General features: G+C 36.6%; 1 long non-coding RNA gene across 1 annotated transcript in view; it reads right to left on the bottom strand.

Moving 5' to 3' along the window:
- The window catches only part of LOC146596726 (uncharacterized), a 58,495-nt gene extending 43,605 nt beyond the window's left edge, over nt 1–14,890 (bottom strand). Inside the window, exon 1 of the long non-coding RNA XR_014895695.1 lies at nt 14,769–14,890. This is a non-coding gene — a long non-coding RNA (uncharacterized LOC146596726). The remainder of the gene's footprint in view (nt 1–14,768) is intronic.
- Nucleotides 14,891–17,242: the final 2,352 nt, after the last annotated feature.

Genomic DNA, 17,242 nt, shown 5'->3' with positions numbered 1-17,242 from the left:
GGCTGATGGAGAAGGTTTAATTAAGTTATATCAGTCAAGACGAGAGAACATAGGATGAGAGAACCAAGCATTTAGCAGCTGGCATTCTGAGATGAGAATGAAGATAGCTCGTACTAGACAACACAAAATGGTCAAAATCATTCCAGCTAGATTTATTCCAGTTTCCACAAGATCTAAGCTTTTTCTTTAATCACTATTAAACTATCTGAGGAAGAGAGTTCATTAAATACATTCACCAGTATCTGCACAGGTAATGAAAACAGTATGTTTCTTAAAAAGGCTTTGTAGGAATATACATAGCATCAGAGCAGTCCTTCCCTTGAGAAAGAATTTAGTGGATAGCACAGAGGCAAATGTTGTAGGAGACTTAATCTGCCATGTTTTCTTTCTTTCTTTCTTTTTCTTTYTTTTTTTTTTTTTTCAGAGGGAGTAGGAAAGAAAATAAGTACACACTTCTTTGAGTCAGGAATGTCACCTTTTGAGCTAAGTTCTTTCTGTCCTTGGTATTCATTTGAGCCACTTATACTCAGAAGCAAGCTATAATGGTTGTGCATTCAGTGAAGGGAGAACTTAAAAGTACATTATTTTATAATGCATATTTTCTTTCAAAATTACAGGGAAATATAGGAAATAGAAAGTTTGAGTTAGGTCTTATGACTCATATCCACAGTGCACAGCCTTACAGAGCTTGTAGTTTTAAAGCTTATGACTTCACCTCTAATTTTTAGGTCATGGAGATGATTTTCCTTTTCCTCTGTTGAAAATATRCACTTGTGTAACCCAGAGACATATCTCTGGCACTAGTGAAAAGTGCTAGAATGGCAGTTCTGCATGGTGAAACCAGTCCATTCTTTACAGAAGGAAGAACAACTTGGGAAGCAGCAGCGAAAGCTTCCTCTGCCTTGCTAGTATGTCCCAGTTCAGCGTGGACCTAGACTGGTGCCTTCAAGGACAATCTGCAGAGGTCAGAATAACGTTCTCAYGACAGCTTCTGGCCTCCCTGCTGGGCTGTCAAAGCGATAGCACCGGAYGGCTGCCACGGAGGCACCTCGTGCTGCAGCCGCCTGTGCCACTGCCTCCAAAATGTTACCGACTTGCAGCATCTTTGGCAGAAGTCTCAAAGCATCTTTCCTTTTATGAAATATGTGACAGTTATTTTGCCAAAAGCTGAAGAGGAAATGAAAGCAGGAATAAAATGGCAAAGACATACTAAAAATCAAAACATTTTTGTTACCTTTCTTCAGTAACTTTTTTTTGTTAATGCCAAACATGGTGACATTATGTTCACATCAAGCACGTGCTGTAAAATTGCACTTGTCAAGCATTTAATTTGGCAGAAATGCAGAGGAGATGGTGAGCCAAGAAATGTTTCTCCTTTTCTCCCTCATAAAATGGAGAGCTCCAGAACAAGTGGGAATCTGTTCATTCTGTTATATTAGTGTGTGAGAGACTGTCAGTTTTTTCAGAACAAACCTTCATTTTCAGATGGTTTCATCTTAGCTGTGGACATTTGATCAGGGCTGAAATCAGGCACTAAGAACAGGCAGATACAATGCAGCTTCTAATAGCACATAGTTTTGTGGACTAGATCAGTGTCTTTATGATAACTCCGTCTGCATTAGATTGCAAGTTATCTGGAGCAAGGACGGTCTCTGTGTTCACTCGGAGCACCCAGCCCAGAAGTGGCATCCTCATCCGAGGCCAGAGAGCAAAAGACACTGCAGCAAAGTAACAGTAAGCTGAAAAGCCATATGACAAATCGTTTGCTGTACCATTTAGGAACTCTATGTATCAATGATCTTTCCTCTCCCTCCATTTGCAAATACATGACCACCTTTAGACATCTGTGTGGTTAGGATAGCTGCTTCTTTCATTTTCTCTGTAAAAAAATGGCACATGGCATGAACGCGTGTTACCCTGTGGCTCCTGAGGGCAAGGAAAGCAGTGTTTGAATTCTTCGATATTCCTCCAGTTGGAAGCACTTCAGCTGCCTCAAGGGAACCCTTGTCAGGAGCCGCCAGGTTCCCCGCTGGCTCGGCCTGCCAGGGACATGTCTCCATGCTGCAGCAGCCCCACTGGAGATGACACGGTCCTAAGGAACATCCTGACTGGACAAATCAGCAAGTCCTGATTTTCAGTACCAATTTAGTTAAAATCTCCCTGGCAAGCTSAAATATATAAAATTTTATTGGTGTCAGGCTTGCCAGCACCAGCAAACTACAACTTTGAGATATCTGCATCCTCTGTGGACAAGTGTAGGGTGAAATTTTTGTAGCAATTAGCTAGAACAGGATTTTCATACAGGTGCATTTCACTTATGATGAGTATCTGTGATATATAATACAGCATTATTTTCCTTTTGGGACCAACTGTCCTCTCCACTGGTTTGTCTTACAGGCTTAACAATCCTTAAATGTAGCCCCCTGAGAATTTCATTTAAATACATTCATAGTTTTCCAAATATTTTGCAATGGAAATTATAACACCTGAGTAATAAAATCACAATAACAGTTTCTAGCTGGGTGAGAAGAATTTAAAACATATTTATCTTGAATGAGTGTGTGGAAAGCATACATTACTGTTAAAAACTAATAATTAAACTGCCTCCTTTCTATCTAGAAGCACAGACTCATTATAAATAAAGATAAACAAGTGCAATATAAACCCCCCAAACATTTATTCTTTTTTAATGGACTTTTAGGTCAGTTTCTCTAGTTGTTGATGAATGTAATAAAATTAAATTAAATTAAAAGAAATGTCAAGAAGAAAACAAATTTAAAATTAACAAAGCCCACCATAAATTTGCAATTACTTGTCCATTAAAGGTCTTGAAGAAAGTTCATTTCAGCAAGGAAAGAACTGACACTATTGGAGCTTGAGCAGGAACAATTATTATCATTGCAAATTACTTAAACTATTAAACTGAGAATAATTCAGAAATATCATTAGCAGTCAAATTACTTAAAAAAGCTTGTTTTCTTTCTCCTTTGTTTAATTTAATCTTAATGTCTGCTTACTCTCACACAAGCAGAAAATGCTGATAAATAATTCCAGAGCATGCCTAAACATCTCCCTTCACAGCTAGCTTCTAATTTGATCTCAGGAGACCCTTCTTGGTAGCTGAATAAAATATTTTCATTTATTCTAGGAGAGCCTACATCACCATACGTTTCTAATCTCATGTTGCTTGGTAATGCCGCTAGATGAGGTCCTCAGCAAATCATTAAACTTGTTCAATAACAATGTTACAAAACACAAGAGATTTCCCCTTAGTGAAACAAAGAAGTTTTCAAACATGAGGGAGAAAAAACTTTAATAAGCTAACTTGAGTTTCTAGGGCAGTTTCAGAGATTATTTAACATTTTAAACTTCCTGGTGTGCACAGTACATAACAAGGAGACTTCAATGCATTGTCAGAGTGGTTTGAAAAAGTCATACTTTCACGTTAAGGAAAATACAACAGTGATATTGCTTTTCTGATAGAATCAAACGTTTCGTTTTGGTCAGCTCACACGTTCACTGCATCTGAACWAAATATAGTCTTTTGAAATTTAAGGATTTAAATTCCCAATCTTATCTTTCTAACAACTAAGTATGTTTCCTGATGATATGATAATGTAAATGACTTTGCCATGGAATTCATGAATCATCAAGATGATTTGAAGAGAGGAAATTAAACACTTGATTCAATTAATCTTTCTTATTAGGCTAGAAATTCATGATTTGCACTCCTAATAAATATGATGTGAGATTGCATATGCATTAATCACATGAATGACCTAGATACTGACTGCCTGATCTGGAGAGGATGGAGAGAGCTGTAGAAGTGGTACACTGTCCCAGTGGAGAAAAGACTCTCATCGCCTGACAGATCATCCATCTTCCTTCACGGCTTTATTGTATTTCTTCCATATTGATGGAATGGCTTTCTATCTGGGAAAAGTTTGTTGGCTCTAGTGCTCAAAATCAAACTTGTTTCTTCATACAACAGTAGGGAATAAAAGTGCAGTGGGACAAAGAAGTATAACTTGGAGCTTAATTGAGGTCTGCTAAGCTTCTCATCACTTGAGCTCACTGAGATGTTGAGGGTAAACTTTTTTGTTTCCACTACATTTTCACAAAGGACTTCACTTAAGATTTTGAATATTCATTGAAAATAACTGGCATTCAATGCATGCCTTCTGAATTTTTCCTTAAGAAGCCAATTCAGTATTTATTTTACTTATGCATAAAAATGCACATAGTGTGATCCATCCACACATGAATCCACCCATCCACCCATCCATTCATTCCTCAGGCCACTTATCTACATACTAGATAAGAATAGAAATTATTTAGTCAATTCTGTTCCATCTCTGAATAATTAAATCAATAGTATGGAAATATAGTTATGTATGTAACTACATGTTATGCACATGGTTAACATCTAGAGAATTACAAAGGCGTATATAGATAACAATATCTAGACATTTATTAGTCATAACTCTTTTCTAGACTTAGGAAACACATAACATGGCCCGATAGTGTTAAGGGAGGCACTGTTATCAAAGACGCTGCCTCTGTGGGTCACGGCTAATAGCACCTACATAGTCCRGTTGCCCAGGTGGGTCTGTTGAGCATCTCTGACCCTCCCTGGGAGCATCTCCCTTTCCCAGTAGCTGCAAAAGAGCCCCATGGCCTCATTTGCTTACCTTGTTGAAATTCAATACRGTTAACTTTGAGTAAGACTAACAAGGAATACTTTTTCAGTTAAAGCCTTGAATACAGATAATTTTACCTTACTTAGGAAAAGCATATCTGTAAGTAAGTGAACTATCTAAAGCTTATGAGTCTTCAGTATTGCCCTTGGAGTAAATGTGGATTGAAAATGATCAAAGATTTTTCCCATGATTATTGCCTATATATTTTAAGAAAATGCATTGAGTAAAATAATTTCAGTCTAGCCTTTTCTTATGAAAAGAATGCCAAGACACTCCTGCATAGTTTTTCTTTTGAGATATATTTTTAGTGCAAATAATACTTTTGGAATCATAAGTATTTTAAACTTTTTAAAAATAAACAAATTTGCAAACTTTTTTTTATTGTCATTGTGAATATAGTCATTTTAAAATATCATCAAATTATTAAATGTCTTGTTAAAGCCATTTTGGGGGAAAGCTAACAGTTTTATTACTTTTTGAATCCTGAGAAATGGAAAAAATATATATTTATTTATAGAAAGAAAGAGAAAGGTGGAAATCAGTTATTTTTAATTGTTGCAAATGATTTTTATATAGTATTTTGGCATATTCCCTGTGCAGAAGCACTTGCTGAAAGAGGCTGCAAAATATCCATTTTTTTATAAATAAGAGTTAGACTTTTCTTCTATTTCATATAACCTCATTTCCCTTTATGGTTCATCCTCAKCTCATTTCTGATCTCTTAGAAATACCTCTGCATAGGGCAAAAACAACACTTCAGTGCATCCATATAATCTCATTTTCACCATGACTAGTTTTTTGTTTACTTTTTTTTCTCCTTTTCCAAAAGATAGCTAAATTGCTATATTTGCTAGCACACTTCAGCTATCTTTTGAAGATGGGATACATAAAACACATACAGAAGACATACAGAACTTCCACAGCTTTGTCAGAACAGTCTATTTATCATAAAAATGTCTGATAAAGATGTCTGCATATGATATTGATTCCTGAAATTGTAATTTCCTTTGAAGTACCTTCATGTGTTTGAACCTTCTATTCCATAACTGCTTCTGCCCACAGTCTGCCAGAAGAGTATATTCCCTGAGACCCCTTTTTGCTTTTTTTTTTTTTTTTGATTATTGGGGAAGGAATGTAGCTGATACCAGTGTACACAAAAAACAAGTGTGCGAGTACAGTATTCTTCTTGTTTCCATAGTTTCTGAGTTGGTGGTAGCAACTCTGTCTGACTTAATAACGATGGCTATCACACACAGAAATGCTAGCCACAGACACAGATACCATTGCACACCTCCTACACAAACTCATTACAAAAAGATAGCATCTCCCCTTCCCCTACAAGTAGATTATAGTTAGAGTGTAGAACAAGAATTGACCTTTAAATGCTCCCATTTTTTGTCTTTTCTGTGTGCATGCTTTTTCCAGGGAAGTGTTCAGGTCTCGTAATTCTTCCATTGAAGGAGAAAGTTTTGAATATAATTGAGAGAATGGATACAAAATGATGGACTAACAGCACACAAAATATCACTATATTTGAATTGTACTAATTATTGTATTATTTCTTGCATTTTGCTTGATATGGTATGTCAAAAGGTATGTGTGAATGTTATTTCAGGGAATGTTTATTGAGCAACCAACATGCCTCTGTCTCTGCACACTAATTAGCTTTGTTCTTTCAGCTTTGGTTTTTTTTAATGTAAAGTGTAATAATCTGAAACTTTTACAGCAGTTCTGTCCTTTACAGAGCCATTATTTTGTGCTACTTAAAATAAAACTAGCTAGTTAAGCTTTAGTTCATATGCACATGTCTTTTCACTTTCTATTTTAATTTAAAGTGAATTCTGCAGGGTAAAAACRATGAGGGCATCATAGGTGGAGAATCCCTGTAGTCTAAACTGGCAGTTTTGCTGAGCTCTAGATACAAGTCACCTCAGAGCAATTTGGAGCATTTTTTTTTGTTTGTTTTTATGTTGCCTGTAACACTGTCTGCCAAAGAGTAATTTGAGACAAGAGGGTGGGCACTTGGCAACTTTTATCTTGGAGGTGACAATGCAGAGGCTGCTAATTAGTGAATGTTGTTTGTATCAACTAGATCTTGGATGTGAAAAGTGCACAAATTTTCTTTGTGCCAAATTGGCCTCCATGTGAGGATTGGGTGGATCCAATTAATGTCAAACAGCCCTGGGTACAGTGTTTGTATAAACTAGAGTGTGATATGCTTACTTGTGGCATCTTTTCCAGATGATGTGCTCAACTATGAGTGGGGATGAGATAATGAACACAGAGCATACTCCTTTCATCTGAACCAGACAGAAGACTGAATTTGTTCTGAACTAGATCATGAACTACTAGAGCCAGCTTCTTACTTTCTTCTTTAAGCGTCACAAGATTTCTGCCAGCTATCATCCCTCTATTTGATTTGTGTTGGTTAGTTATCCAATGGATTTCTTAGTGTCCCTCACTCAAAAATAAGAGGCATTCCCTCATTTCTGGAAATCAGACRTCTTATTGAAGGCGTGACAGACAACTTGTTTTAGGCTCTGACAACCTCCCAACTTCTTGATGTGTGCCAGAAAGAAAATACAGTTCCGACTATTGTATTACTTGTCACAATCATAATAGAAATAAGAGATTTTTGTGTTGGTTTGACTAGGCGTTGTTTTGCTTTGGAGACAAAGAACTGGACATGAATGAGAGGCTGAGATTATCATTCCATGTATATCATGAAGGATAGTTCCAGTGGGATGTATGGGCTCAAACTGTAAAGAAAAAAATGACAAAATACAGGGAATTTGAAATGGAAACAGTACAGCAATGTGGATTAATGTAAACAAATCCAGTGACACAGAGAGGCTGAGGTTCAGCCTTAGATGATCATTAATCGTTTACAAAATGACACATATGTTCAGAGATTTACAAATACACATGTAAGGTGCTTGCTCAAAGGTACCAAGGCCTAATTCAGAGCGATAAATATGATCAGAAAAAGGACTAAGTGGAAACTGATGTCCGTAACAGCTGCCTCTCATCCCATGCTCAGAAAGCAATACTCTACTAATGCTACACAGAAGTGCAATACTCTTCTATTGGGCTTCCAGGTAATGCAGGAGATGTCAGCTCAAACGCAGTCACTCAGGGAACTATGTACTATGACTTTGCACTATGATATAGTACAAAGCTTTAGAGAAGAATTCAGATGAAGATGGAGAAAGTTAGAAGGCCATCAATTTTCAAAGCTCAGTTGCTACAGTAAAGCAAAAGTTATTCATAGTTTTGTCTGTGGTCCAGGCTCAGGACTCTGCAGTGGAGTGCATTTAAGTCAGAAATGCCTGATGCATGTCTGAGTAAGTGCCAGAATCAGAAAAATTTGTCAGTGTTACACAAGTGGGCCCATAAGACCTAACCAGAAGGACTTCATAACTTAAGCAGTAATATGCCAAAGCTATTTTTGAACATGAGCTGCAAGAAAGATTTCTCCTGAATATATTTCAAATAAACTGATAATTAAGCACAAGATAAGGCATGATATTGGTAATTTCACAGTACTTGTGTTTTGCTTTTAGTAAATACTAAAATACGTACACAATACTGTTGTATTCCGATTCATAGGGAAAAAAAATAGCCAGGTAGGCCAGGTCTATTTCTGTTGTTCATGATTTATCTATCTTTCAGTAAGCCCTTTGGTAGAGCAGAGAATAAGCTATTGCTTTTACACTTTTTTGAACATCTAAAGTCCTGAAGTGATATAATTTTGAAAAGATGAACAAGGTGAAACATGCCACTTGCATCTTGTATGGACCTTAAAATCGTTATATATGCCAGTAAATAAACTGAAGGTATTTACCTTCAGTGTTAAGTTCACTTTTGGTTATCCTATCTTAAAAATGGATACAGCAAGAGAAGTACTAGAAAAGAACCGCAAAGAGAAAGGATTTCTTACAAGAGATTACAACAATTATACCTGTTTAGTTAGAAAGGAGATGGATGAGAGGAGACATCATGGAGAGATATAAAATAATGAAGTGCAATAAAAATGTGCTAGCATTACAAATTGGATTCTTGGCCTTTTTTCTCTAATTTTGATTTTAAAAAGCAACAATTTTAATGCTATTAATGCAAAGTGATAGCCATTTTCTCTCTCCAGAAGGACCTGGATGTTAGTGGTGAGTGGATTCACCCCTGTATGTGCAACAGAGCATAGACAAGAAAAGTTTTAATGCAGAATTAACCATTTTATTTATATACTAGAGATTAAAGTTTTGTCTGCAGTTTAAAGGATTTGCTAGCTTAGCTGGGGAACCACAGTGCCGTAGTATGCTTTGCAGAACTTACAAAATATTTTTCACTACTTCTACATTCACTGCACATTTCTTAGTTTTCCCACTTTCTTTATACTATTTCAGGGGGGAGATACAGATTAAAATCTTACCTGGGTCAAAACATAAGAAATCTGAGGAGGTTTGTACCTTGCCAGTCTAACTTGCAGTGGAGTAGCACTGCAGAATTGACTAAAACAAAGTTCTTAAGGTACTCACGGGAATAACACCATCACCACTGTTACAGGTGAACAACGGGGTGTTCTTCATAGGATGCTGACATTTAGCAGTGAATCCTACTGCTGAAGTGAGCCTCAGAGAAGCTATGTAAATAAAACTTTCTTTTTGTAAAGGGCATCAGGGACAGATATCAACACAAGCTGGATGTGGAAGAATCCATTGAAGACAATGATTTGCTGAAAAATGCTTCACAGATATCAGATAGGGACCTGCAGAGTCCTGACAACAGCCTTGCTTCTTCATCTGACTGACCAATAAATGCTGGGATTTCTGTTTTAGACAGCCAATACTCACTTTTGCTGTTTATTTATTTCCCTAATTACTTAACTTCTTATTTCACTAATGATTTTTCCTCTTTTGATGAGGCTCTACAGTTAAGCAACAATACTGAGTCTTTAGATCCAGACCAGCGCAGCTCTGCTGCCAAGCCAAAAGAAACCTAGCTAGGTAGGGTTACTCTCAAAACTGTGAAAAGGCTGGCAGCGAGTAAAATCTCTTTCTGACAAATCCATGACACGAGTGAAAATTTCCTTTACAAATATATATATATATATGAATATATCCTCTGAATGGAGACTCATAGATTATAGATGAATATGAGAGATGACTTTCACAAAAAACAATTGTAAGAATTAACACACTTGCTCACTTGGTTCCATGATTTTTGTTTATTTTCTGTCCTTGAGGCTTGGGAAGAAGCTATTGGGAGAAAATGATTCTAATAGAGAAGCACTTGTACAGATTTGAGAACTCTAAAGTACTTAGCATCCTTGCATGCGGGCCATAGTAATTATTTAAAAGATATTTACTGCTGTCATTATAAAACAAAATATAGCATAGAGAAGAAAATTAACACCATAAAGGAACTGAAAAAATCCTACAGCTACTTTAAAGCTATATTTATTTTGTAAGACAAGTCATCCATCTATTCCTTTCTTTAAGATGGTCAGAACAGTTTTGAAAAAATAACGTATTTACTTCCTCATTAAGACTCTTGAATTTTCATTCAGGTAATCTCTGTAGGTTTCTTTACAACTGGAAAACATTTCTCAAGAAAATTTCTAAAATTTTGGTGAAGCCCTTCCCTATCTTCTTGTTAGAAATAGTTTGGCCAAAATAGCTTCTATGTGGTGAGTAAATGGTTCAATTCAGTACCTTAAACTAACCTGAATGAGTTAGAACAAAATATTATCTGTGGTAATCTTACATCATAGATCTGTGGTTGGAGAGCATCCAGATGTGTTGCTAGTATTACCCTAAGTATGTTCTTGATAAGTGCTAATATTGATATCTACGCCTCTCAAAAGAGAGATATATAGATATGAACAGGTTTTTCCAGTATTGAAAAGGACTTAACAAGCCTTTTTCATCTGACCTTTTAAAGTAGCATAGTGGGCAATAACCATTAACTGATCAAATATGAGAAATGTCAGGTGTGGAATAAGCACTGACAGGGAAATATTTCATCTCTTTAAGCTATGAACAATCACTGACAAACATTGGCTCCTATTAAGGCTACACTTCTTTTTTTCCAAATATTCAATAATAGGTATGATGGGTTGCCTCTTGCAGCATTACCCTACTAAGTTAAATCTGAAGCTAAAAAGAGATCAAACAGGCTAAAGTGTGCTATAATTCAGAGAAATTCATCATTGTTAGTTACCCAGATATTCTCATTTTCATCACATAGTGCCAGGTCTCATTTAGTAATACATTTAATAATTCTAACAACCCACTTATCTTTTCTTTAACATGTACAGCATAATCACTTTCAGATCATCATGTGTCACTGCAGATTCCTTCCCCTTCTGCTAATCCAAATAATTCAAGTTAACAGTGAATTAGAAAAATGGAGCGCTTTGTACTCAAAGCCTCATACATGCTACAAACCTTTGGTTAGATAGACACTGCATCTCATAAGAATTTGCTAATAAGAAAAATACTATGTCTAATATCGTCACTGTGGACACTGAGCRGTTTGATTCTTCTTTGCCAGTTTTAGTGTACTGTTTTCTCCTGGCAAAGTCCATTGACTTCAAAGGACTTGCCCTTCATAACAGATTCCAAGAAGTTCTGGGGATTAGAAACATCAGGCTACAGGGAAGTGCTGGGCCAGAGCATGCTCTGCACAAACCAAGTTCTCTGCCTGTACCCAAATTCTTCAGTGTTCTGGGTAACTACGAAATTCTATTGCTCCCAAACAGAGCCAAAGCACTGGTTATGCGGTAAAAGGAGAAATAATCTCCGTGCCAGCCTCGAATTCCTGTCTGTGTTAAATTCTTCAGATTTGACTTTATTCTGTGTTTAATGTCTATTTATAATATTTCTAATAGTTTATACTGTGAAGGAAAAACTAATTAAAATTAGGTCTTCTCCTTTGGCCCCAGCTCCAGCTGTTCTATTTAAAGCAGCTGGTAAAATTCCATAAATAGTCCGTCAAAGATTAACCCTGAGAAACATGGACTCTTGAGGGGGGTTGTAGCTCCAGCAGACAAAGTTCAGTATCAACACTTAACCTGCTAACAGAGAGAGAGATTATGTCAGGATCTGTGAGTGGGATATCGAGACACGAGGGACCCAGGCCCGAGCCCTGGCGGGGTTTTGCTACCCGTGCTGCTTGGAGCAGCCTTTGGGCTACCATATATTTAGCAGCAATTCTTTCACCACTCAGCTGGTCTATAATCAGGGGTACAAAAGCAGGCTGTAGAGGTCTCTGATTTTCTTGCTTTTGGCATGTAAAAGAGAGAGGAGGGTGAAACAAAAAAGATCTGAAGGCAAAAGGGCTGGGATTTACAGCTCTGTGTTCCTTAGCTGAGTTTTATTTTTGCTATGTGATTGCTCTGCAAAAACTAAAACTGACCTTGAAGAAAGGAGCTTAAAAGAGTAATCTCCCAGACTTTACTTCCCTGCAATTTTTAGTGAAAACTGCCCGTCAGCTTTCAGGCACACTTCTCATTATCTGCAAGTGTAAACTTGGCACAGCTGGGGATTAGGACCACAGTGCATTAAAAACACACTAGTGTAAATCCAAATTGACTCTGCATTGTGCATGAAAGAGAGGGGCCTCACGAGAAGCAGTATAAACTAAAGGTCTTTGGGGTACCAGGTTCAGGTTTGGCACCAAAAAGACCAGAGAAGCGGGCAGTAAAAATGAACAGTAACTTGAGGATATTTAATAACAGCTGCTCTGTTTTCTTTCTTAGCGCAGTTTTATTTTATTTGCACTTTTGTAGTTTCATCTTGATGACATGGCTATTATTTTATAGCAGTTTCAAGCAGTTAATTAATGAACTGCACACATGTGACATGACACCACCTTGCCCAATTATCTCTGGCATCTATTTTTATGGTACAAAGCACTGCAGCTTTGTGAATTATTTTAGATTGTAAATTGGCTCTGGAAGCTGTTATTTTAATAGCCAAAAACATACAAGAGCATTGCTTGATGACTGACATACAGCAACGACAAATTGCCATGCATGATCTCATGAAAATCACCAAAGGACTTGGAGACGTTTGATAACACTTCTCTGTTCTTTAGATGTAAATATCTCTCTTGTTAAATCCACAACACCTTATGAAGTCCCTTAAAAACAGATAGCCATAGTGCTGACAACCTGTAAATGACTCAACATCAGAGAATTAGGAAGAGAATATACAATGCAGTTTTGGTCTGATTTACCTAAAGAAATTTGTGTTGGTAATAGCAGACCAAAAATATTGTTGTCTGGTTACTGGAGTAATATGAAGTAAAGGCAAGTATTTTAAGGCCAAGTTGTTTCTGGCACTGTATTTTCCACAGTACAAAGGAGAAGGCCCAAGGCAGAGGGAGGACTGGAGAGGCACAAGGCAAGCATAGCCAAATCTTTCTCTGTCTTCCCTTTCTGATCGCATCGGAAGGGAGCTACGGCTGGCAGATATGTTGGATCCCCTCTAGGAATGACAAAGATAGCAGCTTTCAGTATGTATCATCACATCTTAGTACAAGGTATTAAGTTATAGACCCCTGTACTGCCCTCCCAAAATCACGTATAAAGCCCAAATTCACTCCTTCTGTGAGACCTGAATTCATTTTAAAATTCACCCTGAGCCTTCTTGCAGAAACATCTCTGTTTCTAAATTTCTTTCTTCAGGAGGAGGAAGAAATAACTTACAGCTAAAAATCTTCCTCCAACAGCAAGCTGTAGTAGAAACTTAGAAAGGCCTGCTTAGGTAAAAGCCTGCCTGAAAAGACTTCCTAGGGAGATGAACACCTGGCAAAAGGAAAACACTTTCAGCCTCTTCCATACTTGTTTGACCAGAATGAATGCTCACTTTCAAATTGCATATCATATAAATGAAACACATCATCCCAATCTTGTTATTTTTATGCATTACATTTATACACTACGAACACATCAGTCAGTCACTGTGAATATTCATGGGAAAGTTCCTTCACCTAAATTTGATGAAAATGTTTTCCAACAATTAAATACATTTTAATTTTGATATAGAAATGCAAATTCTGTTCCTGCTACTTTATGCTACAAGAWGAGGTGTATGCTTTTAAAAATTAATTTCAAATATGTGCACAAATTGCCAATTACAAGTAAGAATGGAAATACATTATAGCTAAAGAATGAATTCCCCTTTTTGCACAAAATGCAAGGGAAATGTTCTCTGTCTCTCTCTCAGATGTCTCTTTCATGCACAAATATACACATTTATTAGAATACATTCACAGACAAAAGATTCTGAGATAGAAAGAAATGAAAATAATAATGTTTTCAGTTTAGAATGTGACCCTTTAATAGGAATTTCTCATCGTAATATGATTCTATACTTGAATATGTTGATGTAAATTAAAAATCAATATTCTAGAGACTATTCACTAAAACTAGCAATAGGTATAGAAAAAATTCCAGAGGCTGGGAGTCATTTTGGATAAGCAGCCAGAAGTTCAGATGCATTCCCTAGCCTTAAAACTTTTTTTTCCGTACCACAAGACCTTCTTTAATTCATTTCCATTAGTCTTTCCAGACCTCTTTCCCAGGTCCATAGCAGTCCCTCACTGCCTTTTTCTATTTCACCAGACTTTCATGACCTGCTCTTATCATTTTCTTTCTATTTTAGGCTTTTCTTTATAGCTCCCATTACTGTAGCATCTGAGTAGCTCATATCCTCCACTGTACTCATCCTTACAATACCCAAGTGTAACTGTGAGAAGGAAGAGAAGTACTATTATCCCGATTTTATAGCTCAATAATTGGGAAAAAAAAAAAAGAGGAGAGAGAGAGACTCAGACCCAGATCTGCAATGGTATTTAGGTACCTAATTCCCTTTGAAAACAATGAGAGTTAGATACCTGAAAAGAACTATGACTGCAGTGGAGCGAGAGTAAGAACATGATCTTCAGCTAATGACCTACTCATCAAAACATCCTTCCTTATGCCATTCATTCTTTAGACTAGGTACTTCCTGCCCCCCTTTTATATTTGCCCATCATCCATAAACAAATGAGGGTGATTCTCACCTGTCTCCCATACATACATGAATCTCTTCTGAACCACAATAACTTCTTTTCCATATCTTCTGTGCCTTGGACTAAAATTTCTGCTGCACAAAGTGATAAACTAAACTAAAACAATGGGAAAAGTGGCTGTGGAAAATCTAGAGTCCCACCAAAGAGACTGCTACTTTTAGTTACTCTTTGGAGGGAGGAGACATTTAAAGTCGAGAAGCAAGGGAGGAGTGTATTCCTAAAACTAGAAAAAAAAAAGATGCAAGAAATGAAATAACATAGATATTTGAGAAACTGGATGGAAGAGAAATGACTATGAAAACATTCCAGCACAACTCACAGTTCTTCATACACCTCCTCACTCTCAGCAATCGCTTGATGATTTTAATAAGTTGCTAAATTAACTCTAAATGAAGTTTACTTGGTGCCAAAAGAGAAGGGAGGCAAACTCTGGATGTGTGCATACTGACCAGAACAAAAGGACAACAGAGCTTTTGAGTAAGAGCATCTTCAAATTATTCTGTATTCCTAAACAATGGGTTACATAGGCAGTATTTCAGTACAGAGCTAATTATGTTATTGTTCAGAGAATCTTTTGAGAAGATATAAACACAGGCATGACTGGAAGCATTTAGGGAAAAAAAATCAGACTATTTTCATAGTTGTGTTTGTAATACAATGTTTTAAAATAGCAGAAATAATACACAGTACAGATGCAACACATCTGCTCAGACATTTCTGCTTTTCAGCATGTTAAAGCAATTCAGACACTCTAAATTATGACCTACTGTTGTGCTTGGAGTCATTTGAACAGGCCCCCTGGTATCTAAAACCGGGAAGTCTGCTTCAGCCTTAGAGATTTTGGGTTTAACTCCATATTATACTTAGCCTTACTGCAGTTATATATACATATATATATATTTTGTATTTCTCCCCTTTGAAGAGACTTAGAATAATTTGCTGTTATTCTCATTATAATAATAGATAGCATCATTGTATGCTAATGTCAGAGATACTGGATGAACAATTTAAGAATGAAAATCAGTAAGGTGAGAAAATGTCTAATATGAATAAACCAGTTAGGGCAGTGCTGTCTTTTTTCTCTCCCACACAATTTCAAGTATCAAAGAATAATGTGGAGAGAGGCTGGTTCAGATAATCACTCAGATGTTTCAATCCTTAAGTGATATTTAACCAAGCACCAAATGCAGCAATGATGAAAATTAATCTGCCTGTACTTGCTTATGCAACTTTGTAACTGTTCAGACCCAGGAAGCCAACTTCAGAGCCAAAGGAAAAGTTCCAGACAGGCATGAGTTAAATGGGCAGAAATATGAGAGAATCTGAGATGCAAGTTATACTTTCTGAGTCCAGAAGCAAGACCAAGATGTAAGATATGACCCTTTCTACTTTTTCTTAGATTAGGATTATGGCTGAATTTGGTTCTAGATCTGAAAAGGGAGTTGGAAGAGTGGCACATTCATATTGTTGATGAGTTTTTTTTATGCTTGAGTATTTTATCATTTCTATTTCCTACTCCTTTTGGGAGGTCGAATTGTTTATAAATCTATATAAATTTATATATAAACACTTATACAAAAAGAGTGATTGAAAATATGCATACACTTGAAAAGCACAATTTGTAGATAGCACAGCAAAGGTTTGCAGTGATTTTATTGTAGCTGAAAGAACCTACTGTTAACTGCAAGTTGAAAATGAGGAATTAGTGGTGGAAAGGCAAGAAAAATAAGGAGAGCAAGTAGTCACTGCAGAGTTAGGCAAAGCTGCAAACTAGTGTATATATTGTYAGAAAAGTCCTACTTTGAGCAAAGAAGCAGAAAGCAGGCATAAAGGAGAAAAAAAACAACCCTCTTCAAGTCTTTGGAAAATGTTAAAAGTCATTGATTCAAGATTATTCAAGTTCATATACAGAAGAGCTTAGATAAGATCAACCGGATAAAAACTGTGATATTTGTCATTTCTAATTCCAGTAATTAAGTGCTGTTCTAATTCTACTTGAGAAGGCCTCAGTGGGATTATAATAATGGCATAATGATGGAAACAAAGACAAAGGAAGGATCAGAACTACTACAAAAAGAGAGGATATTGAAAAATTCATGATGTACAGGCAATGATTGTCCTTAAAAGGTTAACTTCTGCTGATAGCTGCTGAAAGAGAGAGGTATCCAAGATTTCTTGTTCCCTATGTACTTGCCAAAAACATAAGAGAAAAAAAGAGAAATAATTGTGATATATCACAGTGATATCTCTTGTGGTTGCTACTGATGACTTTCCTTATAATGATCATAATCTCTTTTTGAGATTGTTGATTTTTCAGGCAAAACCATTTTTTTTTGGTCAAAGTTACCATCTTACTGAGAATAAATCTACCAGATTTGATAGAAGTGGGAGAGGGAGATATAAGGAAAGAGAGGGAATAAGAGGAAAATGAACTACCTCACAGTTAACTAAGAGTTTGTTAGGGA

Source organism: Rhea americana, unplaced genomic scaffold (assembly GCF_003343005.1).
Source record: "Rhea americana isolate MKP2758 unplaced genomic scaffold, rheAme1 scaffold_2, whole genome shotgun sequence".
Lineage (NCBI taxonomy): Eukaryota > Metazoa > Chordata > Aves > Rheiformes > Rheidae > Rhea > Rhea americana.
Note: the sequence above shows the minus strand (reverse complement) of the source record. Positions and strands in the feature narration are given on the sequence as shown.